The sequence below is a fragment of the Aptenodytes patagonicus genome, chromosome Z (genome assembly GCF_965638725.1).
Source record: "Aptenodytes patagonicus chromosome Z, bAptPat1.pri.cur, whole genome shotgun sequence".
In the NCBI taxonomy this organism is placed as follows: domain Eukaryota; kingdom Metazoa; phylum Chordata; class Aves; order Sphenisciformes; family Spheniscidae; genus Aptenodytes; species Aptenodytes patagonicus.
This window is the reverse complement of record NC_134982.1, coordinates 45,793,993-45,810,082: the sequence shown is the minus strand read 5'-3', so window position 1 is coordinate 45,810,082 and position 16,090 is coordinate 45,793,993.

The following is a 16,090-nucleotide window of genomic DNA, read 5'->3' as shown; positions in this document are numbered from 1 at the left end:
ATTTAGGACTGAGAGATCCTGGTGGTCCGTACCACAGCTGTAAGTGGAGGTAATTCTTCCACTTATCTTATGGATAATATACTGTGAATGGCTTGGTAAATCTAATCTCCTTCCATCTGAAAATCATATATATGGGAGCATTCTTCATTTTTTTTCTTTTGTTAAGTTAAAAATATTGGTACTAGAGATGATACTATGTAAATGTAGTACTTATTAGCAGTTTGTTTCCTTTTTGTCTGCCTGTGTCTACTGATGTTCTACAGGTGCTTGGACAGCTTCTATACAATAGAAGACACATGATATTAACTATTTTTAAGACTGAGCAAGAGGAAAACAGGAGAATTATTATAAAAGACCTGCTAACTTCTTTACAGAACAGTAAAGTACTCTACTCTCAGAAAATGTCTGTCTTGTCCCCTGTTTATGAAATCATCTCTTGATGCTGACAAAATTCCTTGCCACCCTCTGGCCTGACTTGAGAAAACATGCTGACAAGTTTGCTGCTAAGCCACTCTGCTGTCATCTGGAGGCATTCCTGTTCAAGTTTAATTTCAGGATTTAGTCTAGAGTGGAAGCTATGCAGATCCTTTTGATTAATACTTTTCCACCCTGCGTACTTGCTCTCTCTCTCTCCCCCCTCCTCCCCTCCCTCAACTATGGATAAAACCACTCCCTTGCTGATTATTTTCTGTGGCTCCCACAGCCTTTGCTGGCCACCAAGATGTTGTGATTTTTTCCCCATCGCCTACGGAGCCTTTTCCTCCCAACAATGCTCAGATTTGGTCACAGGGCATGAGGGATTCTCTTACATAACGTTCTGCTGGTTTCTATGGTACTTCTACTTGGTTTCCCACAGCAACCACACGGAGCAGGAGACATTTTAAGCTGTACCATCATCATCAGTTCTTAATTCCTTTCACAACATTCAGATAACATTGGTTCTTCACACTGTCATGTCCAGCTAAGACAGAGGCACCATTTGGTGTCAGTTTTCTGAAGTTCAAATAAGCAACGTTGCTGTGTGGCTTGGCAACATCTGGATTAAAGAAAGAGCTGATAGTTACCCTTCTGTTCACAGAGAATGCCATAAAAGTTCGCAGTCTGAGAACATGTGGTTTTTGAAAGTGTTAGCATAAACTAATCTCAGTATTTTGGTATCTTCTCCAAACGTCTAGCTAAGGCAGTGTCCAGCTGCCTCCCCCAGGCAGCCGGACTTACTGCGTGAAGCACATTACGTACAATTCAGCTCAGGAAGCAGTCTCTGTTGACTGTTAACAGTATTCACATTCTTTTAAGGTCATTTCACCTCACAGGTTAGGTCCTGAAGCTGAAGTCAGTGAAAGATTCCTGTTGCCTTAACTGAAGCTTATCTACCCTGCACAGCTTAGTCCTCATCAGTTAAATGCTGTCTGAGTTGTTCTTTTCAGCCTATGGCCTGAACTGATAATACAGCAAAAGTTTATACCTACTTTCAGTGCAATTTGCTTGAGGTTTTTGTAGGGATTATCTCTTTTAGATGTATGAAAATTCTCGTTAATGTAGTCTATTCATGCCCAAAATACTTGATTATTGGTATTGCAAAAATGCAACTTCCCGTGTTGCATTTTTTTTTCATATTTCATGTTGATGCCTGAACTTTCACTAAATACATTTTTCACTTGAACATTTTATCCAACAATTACAGAGCAAAGAAGGAGAGAGGGAAGGAAAGAGATAGTTCCTCCTTACTCACCTCTGTCAATGCAAATTGGAGATTAAGGTTTGCTTTCTTTTACCATAGTTTATGCTAACACTTTCAAAACCTAAAATCAAAATCTGCATTCCAGTTAACTGCATTCCTTTTTTTAAGGGCATGACCCAAGTGTCCATCTGTCCATCATCAATGTCTCCCTGACTTCATTGGTCTTTGGGTTAGACTGTAATTTTGCATAAACCAAGAGTGATGGTTCAGTCTTTCTCTGCCCACTAGCAATTTAACTCAGCAGATTTCTGAGAACCTACCATAAGCCAGCCCCAACTACCCTTCCAAGCACTGCTTTCCACTTAGTGACTCAGCTGCTCCAGCTCTTTGACTGGATCCCTGCATCTTAGGATGTTTCACTCATTCCAAATGGAGTCTGCAGATTTTAGTAACCTTTCTACTGGTGGCAAGTTGCAGGAGAAATTCAGGACCTTCTATTGAGGGTGTCAATATAAAGCATTTAAATTTGTTTTTCCTCCATCATTTGCAGTTTCATTACTCATCCTACCTGAAGAGCACCTTCTCTCTTCAGATGCTGATGCTTTTACTTGTCATTTACATAAGCAATTCTCTCTGGGATCTGTTCTCGTCAGAAGTACTTCTTAATGGCTTCTCTTTCTTCCTGGGCCTCTACTGTCAGGTACCACACCTCACTCACGTCATAGGCCTTCTCCTAAACTTTTTAGGTAAATATGCATATATGGGTGGAGTAACTGACAACACCAGTGGCACATCATCAGCACCTCTCAGGTGTTTGCCAGATCTTTTATCTCTCCAGCTATTTCAGGGATTTCAGTCCACTCCAGCTGCAGAAACAAGCAGATGAAATAACAGGAGATGAACTCACCCTGTGACGGGGAAAGAGAAACACCTACTGTGGATTCATTGCTCCCCACACCTAAGAGATGAAGTCTGCATTACACAGGTTTAACTTATTCCTCACAAGTACCACTGGGTACGCCTCTTTGCCTTGCCTCTGCAGCAAGAAATCACTGATTTTGTTAGAAATTTGGTCCTGCACCTAGAACAGAAGCTGAAAGAAAGCCAGAAGTTTTAAACCTGTTGATATCAAAAAAACACAGCCTTTCTTAGCTCTGTCCATTTTAATCTGGTTTTGAAAACCTCTCCTGAAGAATGATCATCTTCTGAAGGAGATACATTTTCCTTAGCAACAGAGGCAGGCTTTAGTGGCAGGATTCATCTGATTACATGTAGACATTCACAGTATCACTCTGTGTTCTTTTTATATTTAATAGGGAGAAATGGGCAATGCCTGACATATCTCATCCTACAGTAATGTCTGAATAGGTCAGATGGATCATGTCCTGAAAGTGCCTGTTTCTCCACTGACTGCAAGGTGACTATCTAGATGTGGAAGTTTTTATTCCAGATAAGTATATTTAAGTGCATACTGATCCTGGAGGGTTTTCTGCCTTTGAATGATCCATTGGGGAAATCTGTTGATGTTCCTGTAAATATTTAGAGACTACAAGCACTACAGACAGAACTACCTTCACTCCTTGATCATACTCTCCTGCAAAAAGACTTTTCTTGATTACAAACCTTGGCCATCTTTTATTTCTGTCAATGAAGTATAAAAGGCTTGGAAGAGCATTCTCCAGAAAAACAGTGAGCAAAATCCCCCACAATTTCACGTGTATCATATTCCAATACGGTTTGTATATCTACAAGGTTAATTTCATTGACTAATAGCCACTTAGTTTTCATCTTGATTCAAGCAGATGATTGTTTCTTCAGCATGTCTACATGTAGTGGAACTACTTTGCCAACTGTGTAGCTGTTCAAAAACAACAGTAAATGTCTGTTTCCCAAGACACACACCCCCCTTGAATTCAGCCCAGTTTTTGCCTTTGGTATCTGCCCTTGGGGGCTCTGGTGCTTTTTGAGTAATTGATTGGATTTTTCCTGCTGAATCCCAGCTACTCAAATCCTTCAACCCCTCCTGATCAATGGCTGAAGACATTATATACCCTCAGGAAGCAAAGCCAGTTCTGAAATCCAGCATCTAGCTCTAAAGCTCATATCCTTGTAGCCCACTCCTGTTTAATTCATTTACCTGCCACAGTAATCCTTTCTTCCCCTGTACTGTCCTCACCAGTGTTCAAAATCCCACAATTCTTGTGGTGCAGTATTTTCTTCTAGCTCCTATCGTCAGGACAAGACACCTCCTGTGCAGCATTCTTCTTCCTGGCACACAACTGTGCCTCATCAGGGTTTTGTGCAGTCATGTCAGCCAGGGATTCCCCAGGTATTTTGTACCTAAGAATAACTTTCTATAGTCATGGTTCACACATGGCCAAACCCTATTTATGTCCTGGTTTTGCCCTTTAATGCAGATACAGGTTACTCACAGTTGGAGTGATGCCTCTTTTGGCATCCCCACTTGCTAGGCCAGTTTAGATCCTGCTGCAGCTACAGGGCTTCCACCAAGCCTGGATCAGGTGTCTCTGCCTTTGCCGCTGCTGCTCATGTGACTAGGCTTGGGAACTAGGGTGCTTATGTTCAAAAACAGTAGTGGGTTTTTTTTTCCATCCCTTCTTTAAGGAAAAGGGTCTCACATCCTTCTTCATGTTGTGTATATACCCACATTAGCTCTGCTGGGAAAGCTCAGGAGGAGTCACTGAGACCCAGTTTAGTCTTCCTTCCCATCGCTATTTGTCAGACTGTGCCTTGACTGGATTTGTTTCATGGGGTGGCTCTTGCATAGTAGTCCCTACAATTTTTTTTTACCTGAGAGGGGATGGGGTAGTTGAACAGATTCCCAGGGCTTCAGTCACCTATAGATTCCAGTCATAAAAGCCTGTAGGATGTATACAATCCCTTGTTTTGCTGTTCGAACCAAGAGCAATATTTCTTGAAAGGCAGATGGCCTGATGGTTAAAAGGTTAAAAGCTTTGTTAAACGTGTGTGTGTGTTGCCATTGATTGTGGATTTGATGGTATTTAAGTGTACTTTGAAAGGAAACCACTGATGTAGGGCCCTGTCCTTGTCATCCTTACTCAATCCTGGTGTGAAACAGCCTAACAGATTGTCAATTTATTAAATGACCGCAGAGTGCGGGTCAAAGAACTGAAGTACATGGGTGGTAATTACTGTGGTTTGATAAATCTGGACACGTGAAAGTTCACTGAAGCTTCACTGTAACTTTCTATCTGGTGAGAGAACTAACGACAATCTGGGGCTGAGTTTGCACAACACATTTGGTATAGCTGAATACCAAAAAATCTTTTCAGGTCATTATCATTAAAACTCTGATCTTCAGATATTGCTTCAGCAGCTCATTTGACTTGGCAGGCCAACACAGACTTAGCCACGTGTGGAAAAAAGGTGTCACCATTCTGAAAAGCAAGAAAGGAAATATTAAGAGTATGATCACTAAGATGATAGGCAAAGCTTATATCATCATTAAAATGATATGCAAATTGCATGAGGGTTTAAAATCTTGTAGGACTGCCTGACGCTTGCTGCTCTTTTTTTGACCTGATGTTAAAAGAAGTTATTTGCCTTGCTTCCTTAATTGTACTTGGATTTCTAAAATTTGTATTTAATTTTAAACATAAGATACATAAGAAGTAAATGTATACAGTGGTAGCACAGGTGATATATAAATGATGGTATACCAAAATGCATTTGTGATTCAATTATTAATAGATTATTGTTATGATAAATATGTAAAACACATTTGTTTACAATAAGATATACCCATTAGATTATTCTTTCCAAACATATAAACCTTTATAGTCTAAGAAACCTATGTAATATATTTATGACATTAAGAGAATTAGTGTGGCAGCACTATCATAGAAGACTATCCTGGTCCAGCTAGTATTTTGTAAAAGTTATCTAAGATCAACTCACTAACACTAAATGTGTTATTTCTGTCAACCTAGAAATGCAGACCATAAGCACAAGAATGCAAACACTTTAAAGCTGACAAAACAGAAATCACACACTTCTGCAAGCAAAGCAGCATCCATGAAAATATGTTTTGACTGTTCTTGCTTTTGAATTAAGTTCCTGTTCTTGAATATCTGGGATGATTCCTGAGAATTCACAGAGGCATATGAAGGACAATGTCTTGATTAAAAACTTGTACAAAAGTGTAAAAAACAGGCTATCTTCCACTTCCTAAGATACAATGGTTTTGTGGAGTCACCACGTGCATTAACACAATCGTCTGCACATCCTGAGCATTATCCATGCTGGTCATTCAGTTAAACTGAGCAGGCTGTTCAATTGCCACTCAAAAGGACTTGGAAAATAATGAGTACAGCATATTCTGGGGAAAGAAGACGAATATTGGAAATGCATCCTACTTGAGCCTAAACACAAGGGGACTTCACAAAATCAAAAGCATCTTTGAGGACCTACAAAGAGACCTGAACACAGAACACAGAGCTGGCTCAAGTGCATTACTAGACAGCATTCAGTTGGCAAGGGCAGGGAAAAGCAAAGAGACAGTTTCCCTCAGAGTGATAATTATTAGGCTGTAGAATGGTCTACCAAGAGAAAGTTGCTGGAAGCACCAATACTTGGCACGTCTAAAATCACATTAAATAAAGCACTAGAAACTCTACTGTAAGGAACAGACTTTCATTGTCATGTTAATATTTTAATCTTCTACCCTACTGACGCCCAAAGTCATAATATCCAATGTTCTCATTTCCAAACCTGTGACCTAACACTTCTTTTTCAAGTCATTTCCATGTTTACATAAATACAGGGTTGAGTCCAGGGTTGTTTGCCATTTTGCTAAATGAGAATTTTTCAGAATTTTTCCTGCATTTAAAAAAATTACTGTCTTTCTGGAGTAGCGGGGAAAAAATGAAGGAGCAATTCATATCTCCATAAAGTCCACACCCTCTCCTGTGCCATTTCTTGGGTGTCTTCCCTTTATAGAATACAAATTCTTATCTCCCAGAGCATCCATCCCTTAGCTTTTTACTTATGTGGTGTATGTTGGCCCTGCTGGATTTCAGACACTGTGAAAGTAGATGTACCTAACTGGAAAATTGCCCAATGGGTTGTTGCAGGCACATAATTGACCATTTGACCTTTAAGCTCAATCTCCGTGCAATGAGGTGGATTCTTTTGAAGTTTTGCATGCTTTTTGACTGCGGAGTGTGACAACATTGAGAAATGCAAATAAGGAAATAGAGCGGCATTTTGACCTCTGCTTAAAGGAAAGCAAAACGAATAATAAGAGTAGTATGCCAGCTGTAAACACAAGAGTAACACTGGAGTGTTCTTAATAGAGGCCTGGGGCACCGGAGTAAGTCAGGCTGTGCTGAGCCTGCAAAGCTATCTTTATATATATCTTTATATATGACAGTGTCAGTATCTCTTTGTCTGGCAATAATGGCGCTAAAAACTGTGCTCATTACAAAAGATACAGTAAGACAAAAGGCCTGACTCAACAACGAATTATCCTACTTTTGTGTCATGGTAACTCCTCTAAAAACAAGCAGAGGCAATAAGATATAACTGGGGAAACAGTTGAGCTAGTCTAGCTCATCTCAAGGCAAAGATTGCCGCTTGCCAGTTTTGTTCAGTAAAAACATCTTACTTTGCTGAAATAGAACACCAGACAATACTCCATAGTACATTTTCTAAACTACACTATATTATAAACATCGTAGCAAACTACAGGAATGATATCCTACCCATCTTAATTATGTTTTTATGGCAGCCATCATCAGGGACTACCAATACACAAAGTCTTCGAAATATTCTCCTTAGCATACAAGCAAAAGAAGATATACTGTAATTCTGTATGAAGGCAAGCGATCTTGGTAGAAGAGTTTTCACTTCTGTCTCAAAATGGAGGCAATTTCTGAAGAAAAGTTGTACCTGAAAATAGGAACAAGTATTGTTGCTGGATTGCTGAAAGAAGAGATTGGCTATATGCCATTTAAAGACCTGTAGGCAAGGATGGGTGTGAATACAAAATATATCCCTTGGAGTAATCCTAGACTTTGTAAATCATTCATTTCATCACCTGAAGGACCCTGGGTATATGTTACCTCATACCAGAGGAGAGTTATGGGATCACAATGAGACACAGGAAAAAATAGGCAAAAATGTTAGCCATTTAATTATATTTTCTGTGAGGCTGAAGAAATACTGTAGAGATTATCCCCTGTAATGAAAGGCTATTACTTAAGGCACTGAGTTCCAGGCACTCCTGAGGGTTGACCTGTGTAATCTTTAGTCATGGTGCTGAATGGTGGGTGACCAGAGCAAAACCAGTGGGGCCCATGGGATGGCTCCTGTCGGAAAGAGTTGCCAAGTTAATAAGCATTTCCTAGCTGAACCCAGAGGCTCAGAGGTCCCAGTTCCCAAATTCAGAGTGGTCATCAAGGCACCCAAATGCAATGCTGAGTAACTTCCCAAGAAAGTATAGCTGAGTTCAGAGCCAGGTAACAAACCCAGAACCAGGTGGGTCACTGTACTCAGATGTGTGAGCTAGTTTGTTTGTGTGTTGGTTTTGTTTGTTTGTTCATTTTTAATTTTTACTCCTATTTGCAAATAGAATTATTTTCTAAAAGCATCATTTAGTCCCATGAATGAAGCCTCTATCTCCAAAGAAAAACATTACTACAGCTCCTCCCAGCAGACTAAAGAGAGGTGTGGTCTGCAGCATATGAAGCCACAGAATCAACATCCCTAATTACACTTTATTGAGGAAATTCTAGCTGCTTTGAAACCAATAAGAAAATTTTCACCAACTTTTCCAGGATCAGAATTGAACTTCAGTCACACAGGACCACTGTAAAGCCAGTGAGATTCTCCTGCAAATTTCAGGGGGACTGATGGATTCGATGTCTAAATTTTTTTAGATCTTTCTTATAGGATGCACCTAAACTATGAGAAATGAACACCATCTCCAAACATTTTGTTAATTTTTTTCTCCATCCCTGTACCCCATTCACCTTCAATACTTAGAAATCATTTGGGACAATTTACATCTCATTCAGCAGAATGAGTTTTCTAATGACATATTCCCATGCTTTGTGTGCCCAGCATTCTTATTATCCTGTGCAGACCAGACCTTGTAACACGGAGAAATAAAAGTTCCTGTAGGTGTTGATCAGGTTTCTATCTTGAGAGAGCAAACTCATGGAAATTTTTTATAGCTATATCAAATATTGCTTGCCTGTGCATGGTGTGATTCTCTTTCCTGGATCAGAAACCCGGAGGCTCAGCTCACAGGCTGCGAGCTGGCCTCCTACACAAAGCTGACATCATAATTAATTAAAAGGAAGTCACTGTACTACTGGTATTCTTGAGATGAGGCATTTGTGTAGCACATTCTGGACAGCATCCACTCCTACAAATGATATCACAAATTGCTTGGCACAGATACAAGCTTTCATCATTAAGGGAAAGTGCAAGAATGCTATTGGGATTCCTGGCATAAAAAAAGCAAACAAAAAATCCCCAATTATTCAGTCTTCAAGAATGAAAAGCATGGAGTGTTAGTGGGTACCTGGTGGCAAGGTGTAAACTGCATCAGATTGCACCAGACTATGCTAAGAGGTAGTAGCTGCCACTAGTCCCTTACCAGAAATAAGAAGGCTTTCTGTGTGTCCCCTAAAGTACTCGCACTCCTCTCATATCACCACTCTTCTGTAACATGATATGTTCGTTCATTCATTTCCCAGGATGAGGCTGAGCACAGCTGACATATTTCTATTGATTCCTTTATTCTGTATTTCTAGGCATTTTGTTTAACGGTGATAGCAAATAGGTGAATAATACTTACTATCCCTTCTCAGCTAAGTATTCACAGCTCAAACTCAGTTACTTTTGCAGCTGTCTGCATTCCTGTTGTTGATCATCCCCTGATCTCTGTCATTTCTTGTTTTAGATCAGGGCTTCCTGGTAGGGCTGGTGTCTGTGACAAGCATTCTTGACTCTGTGATTCCCAGAAGATGTGGAGAATGGACACCCCAGTGACTATGACTCACACTTGGAAGCTGCTGCAGGTCGCGGCTCAGAAGCTCTCCTTCTCTTTTGGCTTGACTCATCAGCAATGTAAAACAATCCATGACCTCTGAACACCGCTTATTACAGCCAAACTGGAAAGAGGAAAGAAAAGAAAAGCAAGCTCACTTCTGTTAATAACTGTGTTATCACTGCAATAGTCAGAAGTATTATTTCTCTGCCATACTTTGCTTTTTTTCCAAAACTCATCCTATGTTCTGAGCTGGATAGAGATTCTAATTTCTGAAGGGAATAAACCTATTTCTTTACTTGTTGTTAGGGGATAAATTTACTAAAGAAGCTCATTAAATGAGCTGTTTCTGTTTCCTGGATCTACCTTGTGTTCTATCTAACATGCAGAGAAAAATTTGATTGCCAAAGCACAGAACATTTAGGTTTTGCTCACTGTCTTTCTCTAGTCAATAATTCTGTTAACATGTAAGGTATGGCATAGCCTTTTATCTATAATCATAGGAGCAGGTCATAGGTGCATAAATTTGCAGCTTTTTTTCAGTAGGGGAGTGAAGGATAACTGGTACTTCTGCATTACAGATTGACTGATTAGGAACATCTATGACTCACACACATGCCCTTTGGTGCACCCCTTTAGGGGAATACTAGACCCCTTGAGCCACCTCTTGGTCAGGAACTGCAGGCACACTTCCCAGCTGTTCTGCTGGCACATGCACTCCAGACACTGGAGAGCACCAGCTGTGTCCTCCCTGCCTTGTGGTTCTGGTGTCTGCAAAGGAAACCTGAGGCACAGCTTGTCCCAGAAGGTCCCAAATCTGGTCAGCTGGGATCCTCCAGATTATCTATGAGATCTCGAGTGACAGTCAACATTTTTCCTCAAATCCTGATGGTAGCTGAGAGGTGGTGCACTCCTTCAAGCCTGTGATGTTAGACCTCTCTCTATTTCCTGTACTTATGTGGACCAACTTGGGATGAGGAGAATGAACTGAAAAAGAAGGAGGGCAAGATTAGAAATTACCAACATGATCTCATGTTCTTAAAGCTCTAGATTTCTACAGTTGCTCAAAGAAGGAAAGCGGAAGTTGCACAGCATTTTCTTAAGAGCACATAGAAAATTATATAAAATCATTACTACTGATTTGAAAGAAAATCAGCAAAAGGAGGTTTCGTAAACTACAATGTACACCTGGCACATACAATGTTTTAAGAGATTTACATTTTCAAAAGAGACTTTGACTCTGTGGTTCACTTGAGCGAGACAAAATTACTGTTCTGCCATGCCAAATTCCTTGCACTTACAGGATTTAACAGATAATTGAAACAGGGGAAAAAAGAAAACCATTAATAACAAGTTACACTTTAAATAGAGGAGAAGATTTTTTCCTAAACTGCACAACTGTAACACAGTATAAAACAGCTAAAAGTCTACCTCACACTACCAGGTAACCTGCTTTCCACTTCTCCATTTAAGTCACAGCCAGGTCATGAGTCCAGTCAAAAATGCCCAGAGATCTCGAACTGCTGATAACCCGATCAGAATTTCTTGACAGTTTTAAGTCCACCAGTTCATTACAGCTTTCTGCAAGACACAAGGGAAGAAAGACAGTATTTCAAGCTACAGAGTCAACTTTTCTTTATTTTTCTGTCTTCTGCTTCCATTTCCCTCCAGTGTTTTTTGTTGGTTTGTTTGTTTTTTGTTTTTTGTTTTTTTGGGGGGTGGGAGACGGGATTAACTACAATTTAAATTAATTCATTTCCACCTTTCATTTTCTCAATATCTTTCACCTACGTGAAAAGTTGGTCTCAGTTTTTTGGAAGCCTCTAAAAGACCACTTAACTGGCATTTAGACTACTTAGGGAGCAGTGGTCACAAAAATATAAATCAGAAGCCTCTGTGACTTCCAATGAAATATTTAAACTAAAGTGTGAAATGGTACTAGCTTGTTTTCAAATCAGGTCCAGATAGTTCAACAAAGTCCACGCTCTGTGTACATTTTAATTCTTGTTAAAAATTTAAAAGGCAAGCTTTTAATGTCTCAGCATTAACTTAAGTTGTAGTCAGTCTGTAAAACAATCGGAGAGATGCTATTAAAAGTATATTAATAATAAAACAGATGCTTTAAAGAAAACTTAGTATCACAGCAACCTCAGTCCACTTTGCTTTCCATATAGAGCGCCTGGCTGAGAATTACTGTGCTTTGGTCAAGCTTAAGAGTGGAGCTTTGGGTGGAAGATTCTAACTTTTCCCTAAAAAACAAGGCTTGAGTAACCTGTTTATGTTACTTTTTTTTTTTTTTTTTTTTTTTTTAAAAGAAGCAGATGCCACTTTGGTCTTTGATTTAACTCCTGAAATCAGTTATTGCGGTCATAATTTACTTCTAAGGAACATTAAGACCCAAGTATGAAATAGCGACCCATGGAGGATCAAACAATAGCATCTAAGCTGGGCAGAGGTTTTTTTCCTATCAGAGAGTTATGGCAGAGGAAAGAGAAGATGTGATTGTTAAAACCCAGGAGTTTCAGCAGCAAGAATGTTTCCAGAAGCGAGACTTGACCCCAGCTAGTCCAGGATCTGAATACCAAGGTGCAGCGAGGCCATCCTGGTGTAGCCCATCCTAAGCAGTAGCACCCTCAGGCATGGCCACAGATCTACATTTACTCCAAAGTCAGGACATAAGTAAAAATTTTTAAAGACAGCTTTAAAGCCAATAGTATTACTTAGAAGCACCTACTGTATCCCTTTTCTCACCAGCTTCCTTAGCTATAGTAAAGGTGCTCTATTATAAGATATTAAAACTTTATGAAAATCCTACACTAGATTTGAATAGAATACGGTGACTATTTCCGTATTTCCAGTGCCTGTACTACGCTTTTTGTGGCACCCAGCCTTGCCAATACCACACATGCACACATTACTTCAGGAATACATATACAGTTGTACAGATGCACCATTAGCAACTGCTTATTATTGATAGCACTTATTTTTGTATAGCTGAAACTGACACCTATTAAACTCTATTAATGTAGAGCACGTATAAGCTCATGATAGCTATCTTTACATCTACAAATGTCTCCGCTTTGTTCAGATTTCTACAGACCTATTTGCTGTCTGCTGTTGCCAGTAATATAGGCTTATCAAGCTCAAGCACAAGACAGTTGTGCTCAAATACCTATAAAACTTATTACAAACACTGAAGCAAAAATTTATCTTTGGCAATTACAGGAAATAAAACCAAAATATCAATACTTGCCTTTCTAAAAGAGGCTGGATCCATCTCAGTCACGGAGATCGAAGTTACTTCTTAAGTTACAGAGATTCCTACTTCTCAGGTTATAGCTGCAAGTATACATTATGTAAGTTTTGTGCCAAATGCTTTTCAGGCAATTCTTACAACCAAGATTTTTTTTCAGGGCTTCAGTGAAATTATTTATCATGTTTGTAGTAACACACTGCCTCAGGCCTACAGAAGTGTAATACACTCAGATACTGCCTTAATAAACATAGATTTATATCCTGCCTGTCTTGTAATAGCTTTAAAGAGCAATAGGAATTAAGCACACGGTTCTAAAACTATGGGACAGTCTCCAGCTGACCCAGGGTGGCTTATGTTTTACAGTAAAAAAATTCTTCAGTACTGAGATTAGAAGCCAGTTGTAAAGTGATTCCTTCTCTACTTTCATGTCTGATGTCATGTTTACTACAGAGGCATGAGTTGAAGGAAGATACAAAGCTCAGGCATGAGCCAAGCACCCTCCTTGACATACAGAAAAAAGTCTCATCTCTCCTGAGTATGTTTAGGACCTCTTCATCCTTCCTAGATGGAGAGAGGCTCTTTATCTCCAATGAACTTTCCATAGTAGCCTTACCTTCTGCTCCAGCACAATCTGTCTAAATTGCACAGCCCATGGGCTAAACACCAGGCAGAGCTGGCGGACGCAGAAATCATTCTAAAAAAATCCCCCTTCACATTATTTCTCATTGCCACAGCCTCTTGCACTGGACTTGGGGTTAAGCAGGCACAGGACATAAGACTGAGCCCTTACTGGCAAGGCCACCGCTCCTGCTGGCTGTGCTGTCATGCCCCGCTCCTGGCTCACCTTGCTGTGCGGAGCAGCCAGCCCTCGCTGCTCTGATGTCTGCTGCAACATGGGGCCTCACCTCGACATAGGGTCAGGACACAGGCAGGTAAGCACACAGAGCTGAGAGGAAGGAGAAGCTCCAGGATCCAGCCATATGGATAAAGCCAGAAAAAAAATCCTGTGACTTTGGTTGTCAGAGGCAGCCCCAGCTGAAATATACAGAAATATTTTGGGATTCAGATAATTATACAACCACACTTAGGAAAAACAAGTAAAGACATTCTATTTTTCACCCTTTGAACACAACAGAAACATGGTATAATACACAAGTACAACATCATGGAACTAGCATTTTTTAAGCTGGATAGGGTTAAGCACAGTTTATGTTTGTTTTTTTAAATCCGTATTTTTACCATTCCTGATAGCCAAGGAAATCTGAAAAGTGTAAGGTGGTGTTGAACGACCCTCTTCCTCTGGGTCATCCTTTCCTCCTGCTCCATATGTCAAACGCTTACGGGCTGTGATAAGATAGACAGAGACTTTGTTGGTGGGATATCTAAACAAATACACACCCCTTGCTCGTGGTCTCCTTCACGTCACTTCTTTCATCCCTTTGATGAGACACCAGGACACTTTACAACAAGGGCCTTTCGTAGCTGAGGTGGGGTTTGTTAGGCTTAAAGAGGGGAAGTCACAATCTCTTGGGGATTAACCCAGCACTGTTACCATTTAAATGTGAGAACTTCAGGACATAGCGTAGTCGTAAGTCACCTTTCAGGAGTCAGACTCTGCATTTATGGAGGGAAAAGAGAGAAATGAGGCATTTATACAGAAATCTATTCTGGTGAAATGCAAAACAAAAATAAGAGGCTGATCTTTTCCTGGACAGCATTATGTGCTGCTATTTATATGAGGATTGGAGACTCTATCTGCAGCTTACGTCTGTAAGAATTTCCAGGAGACTTTTCAGAATACAAGAATGCGATGGCAAAAAAAAAAAGGTTTATAATTAAAACAAGCTATATTTAAACCTAACTGCTAAAATTGAAGGAGAGTGCAGCTTTTGGTTCTGTGCATAAAAGACACTGAAAATGGCAAGGGAAAAATATTTGTAGGCATGTGATAGCAATGCAATTACAGTTATATAACAAGCATGCAAACTCACGAAAGAAAAGTTTGAGTTTTCTTCAGCAGAGAAAATAGATGAGTGTGGCTAAAGCTGTCTTTCTAAGCACAAAGCACACATACACAAGGTTTATAAAGCATGAACTCAATGAAAAAGGCAGCCTTTGATGTTTCTAGGTAACGGCTTTCATTTAGAGTTACATAAAAAAAATCTAGTGTGATCTTTACTCCGTATTCATTTACTAATTATTACTAATTATAACACATTCCAAAATTATTTTCATAGAAAGTTATTTAATAGGTATTTTATGTATATACAAGCATCCTGCAGAACTATTTTCTTCTCATTTGCTCTATTCTTGATTTTGCTAGTAAATCCAAGATAAACTGTAGGATCTAAAAAACGTAGGTAGAACTTTACAACAGGAAACATTTGTACTGAAATATAACCCCCCTATAGATTCTAGGTGCCTTTCTATTTGTTGTAGTAAAAAAAACAACCAAAAATCCTGCAACTGGATCAAACAATGACAGAAGCCTGAAGACGTACAAGACGCTCCTGGAAGCCAATGAACTTGCCAGCTTCACTTGCACAAATCTTTTCTGGAAGACAATGAAATTTACAAGTTCTAAAATAATGCAAAACTTCACCTTTATAATAGATTGGCCCTGCCGCTCTACGCTTCTTTGCTCCTTCCCTCTCCATCCCCCATCTCAGTTATGTCTTCCTCAGTTCCTTTGGACTGCAGCTCTTCAGAGGTGGGATGATTTTATTGCTGCATCTCCACAGCTCAGCACAGCTGGGTCCTGATTTAGATTGGGCACTTTGGCTACCACAAGAAGATAAGATCATGCTAGAAATATGCTTTTTTCCCTCAAAAATCTTTCCAAATGGGACTACCAAGTGGTATATAAAGAAATGTAGTCCTATATATGCTAGTACCCATTCTCTCACATACAAAACACATCAAAACTACAGCTCTGACATGCCAGTAACACTGATTCACCCATCTGAATTCCCTTCCTCCCATTCCCTGAATATTTCTAATGTGATCCATCAGTTTTCAGATTGAGAACCCTTCATATCTTGTTATGTTACATGCTGATTAACCTAATGTCTTGAGATGAAATCTGAGAAGATAAAATATTCTATGCACAAGCAGG